This window comes from Rhinolophus sinicus, chromosome 15 (genome assembly GCF_057876585.1).
Source record: "Rhinolophus sinicus isolate RSI-liver-muscle chromosome 15, RSI-T2T, whole genome shotgun sequence".
Classification (NCBI taxonomy): domain Eukaryota; kingdom Metazoa; phylum Chordata; class Mammalia; order Chiroptera; family Rhinolophidae; genus Rhinolophus; species Rhinolophus sinicus.
Window position 1 is genome coordinate 74,531,592 of NC_142515.1, and position 3,024 is coordinate 74,534,615.

Genomic DNA, 3,024 nt, shown 5'->3' on the forward strand with positions numbered 1-3,024 from the left:
AGAATCCAACAACTCCTGGTTAGAATCCAGGTGTGGTGGCCCTGTCCCAAACCTGTAGCTGCTCCTGTCCCCTGGGCCTGGGGAGTATGGCCAGCAAGGCTCTGCGTAATCCAGCCACTGCTGGATTTATCCCTCACCTGGCTCACTCCCTCACCGCCGCTGCCATCTGATTGGCACTCTTCCCATCACTCACCCAAACGGCACATCTGTGCCTGTGTTCATTCTCTGCCATGAGATGTGGGGCAGCTGGAACTCCCAGTCTTTGTTGGTGGGCATGTCAAATAGTGCAACCACTTTGGAAAACAGTCTGGCAGGTTCTTAAAAAGTTAAACACACACACTAACCACCAGGGGATCCAGCCTTTCACTCCTAGGTCTTTACCCGAGAGGAATGAAAGGCTATGGCCATGCAAAGACTTGCACATCAATGTACTTAGTGTATGGCCTATTCCACTCTTGGACAGTCACCTGGGAGGAATAAAAGCAACTGTCTTATGAAGGCTTGTGCACAGAGGCTCAGAGACGCTTTGGCTGTAACAGTCCAGACCTGGAAACAACGCAGGTGTCCATTAGCAGGTGAATGGATAAACAAATGGTAACATATTCAGACAATGGCTTACTAGCATAAAAAGGCATGCACTATTGGTACACGTGACAATGTGTATGAACTGCAAAATAATTATGCCCAGTGTAAGAAGCCAGACCAGAAAGCATGTGATGGACACAGTCACACACATTACTTTACTGTCTATGTATGCTTTTGTGCTACAAAGGCAGAGTGGGATAGTAAGAAACTTCAGGTAGCTAGTAAGTAACCCTGGGCCTCAGTTCCTTCATCTGCAAAATGGGACTAGGTATCTGCCGCTTTGTACTGTGTGGCTTTGTTTGTGTTCTTCTTATACAAGTGTTGGAAGCATGTCTTTATCATTCAATGATTTGGGTTTTCTTTTTTCCCCTCCATAACAAGGCACCTTGAAGATTAGCTCATATCAGTGCTGTGTTTGAGGAAGCTGTGTGTGTGTGTGTGTGTGATTCTTTTAAATATGTGTATTTACATATTTAATAACAGGGGTGCCCCAAAATGTATGCTAGTGGACACTTTGGTCAACATTGCTCAAGCAGTAGTTTGCCGTAATCAGAAGTGTCTGGACGCTGATGGTCACCACTTTGAGCACCTCCTGTAATTGCAGAAGTCAAATGTGACTTGTATTCATCTTCTGTTATTGGTATTTATTGAGTATTACAACTTTAATACAGTTTTCCATTCGTAAAATGGGTATACATTTTGTTGGCACCCTCTGTATATTTAATATTCATATTAAATATATATACATATATTATATAATATATAATTACATATGTATATAGTGCATATTGAATATCTAATCTGTATACATATATACACAATACATATTTAATAATACACATTTTATATAGAATACATTTTATATATGTAATATGTATTATACTTAATACATATACATTTTATATAATACATTTTTATATGTGTATACTATATAACACATAATACATATATTTAATACATGTATTAATACAGCATATATACCCTTTCTCAATATGCATATATATGATTCTTTTTTTATTAGTTCCAGGTGTACAAAATAATGCAATAGTTAGACAATTCACCCCTCACAAAGTGATAAAAAAAATATGGAACGCTTCACGAATTTGCGTGTCATCCTTGCAAGGGGTCATGCTAAACTTCTCTGTATCATTCCAATTTTAGTATATGTGCTGCCGAAGTGAGCACTATATGATTCTTTTTTTTTTTAAATTGGGGAAGGGGTACAGGGCTTTATTGGGGAACAGTGTGTACTTCCAGGACTTTTTTCCAAGTCAAGTTGTTGTCCTTTCAGTCTTAGTTGTGGAGGGTGCTGTTCAGCTCCAGGTCCAGTTGCCATTGCTAGTTGCAGGGGGCGCAGCCCACCATCCCTTGCGGGAGTTGAACTGGCAACCTTGTGGTTGAGAGGATGTGCTCCAACCAACTGAGCCATCCCGGAGCTAAGCTGCAGCTCAGCTCAAGGTGCTGTGTTCAATCTTAGTTACAGGGGGCGCTGCCCACTATCCCTTGTGGGAGTCGAGGAATTGAACTGGCAACCTTGTGGTTGAGAGCCCACTGGCCCATGTGGGAATTGAACCGGCAGCCTTCGGAGTTAGGAGCACGGAGCTCTAACCACCTGAGCCACCGGGCCTGCCCCTATATGATTCTTTTTAAAATGGAATTTAAAAGGCCTTCGGTCCCTCTGAGACTTTCATTCATTCCACAAATATTTATTGAGCATTTACTATGTGCCAAGCACTGTTTTCAGTGTCAGGGATTCAGCTGTGAACAAGACAGACTCTCCCCAACCCCCCAACATGGAGCTGACAGTCTATTCTCAGCACATTCTAATTTTGAGTTAGTGATTTAGCTATTTATCTGGGCTTTAGATGCTGGAATGCGTTTAATCCCGGTCTGACTCACAACTTGCTTTCATCATTGTTGCATTTATTAGTAAATGTAAAAGTTTGCTAATAGAGTAAATGCCTCAAAATTCAACAACACCAAGATAAGCAGAACTTTAGCACTAACCCACACCCCAAAATAATTCTCCTTCATCCATTCTCTCCCCAAAGTTAACTACACTTCTGAATCTGGAATTTATCCTTTTCTTGCTTGAAAATAATTGTATCTCAATTGTATTCCCCCCAAAATATTTCACTTTAGTTACTATAACATCATAAAGAGAGTATCATGCTGTGTATAATATTTGGGAGCATCTTGTTCCACTGGATGTTATGTTGCTAAATCTATCCATACTGTTTGTGTGTGGCTGGAACACCACTGTGGCTGCTGATTAGTAGACCTTGGGTGAATTTTCTCCATTCACTCAGCGATGGGCATTCAGGTTTTGTCTGGGTTTTCACCTTCTTCACATTGCAATGAGGAACATTCTGGGGCATGTTTCTGGGGCAACAAACAAAGGTTTCTTGTGGCAATGTATCTGGGAGAGGAAAGGCTATG

At 41.2% G+C, this 3,024-nt stretch overlaps 1 non-coding gene across 1 annotated transcript; it reads right to left on the reverse strand.

Annotated features, from left to right (window-relative positions):
* Positions 1–1,664: 1,664 nt before the first annotated feature.
* Positions 1,665–1,770, reverse strand: LOC141573016 (U6 spliceosomal RNA). The gene has a single exon (XR_012498601.1). It is a non-coding gene; the product is annotated as a U6 spliceosomal RNA (small nuclear RNA).
* Between the last annotated feature and the right edge of the window lie 1,254 nt (positions 1,771–3,024).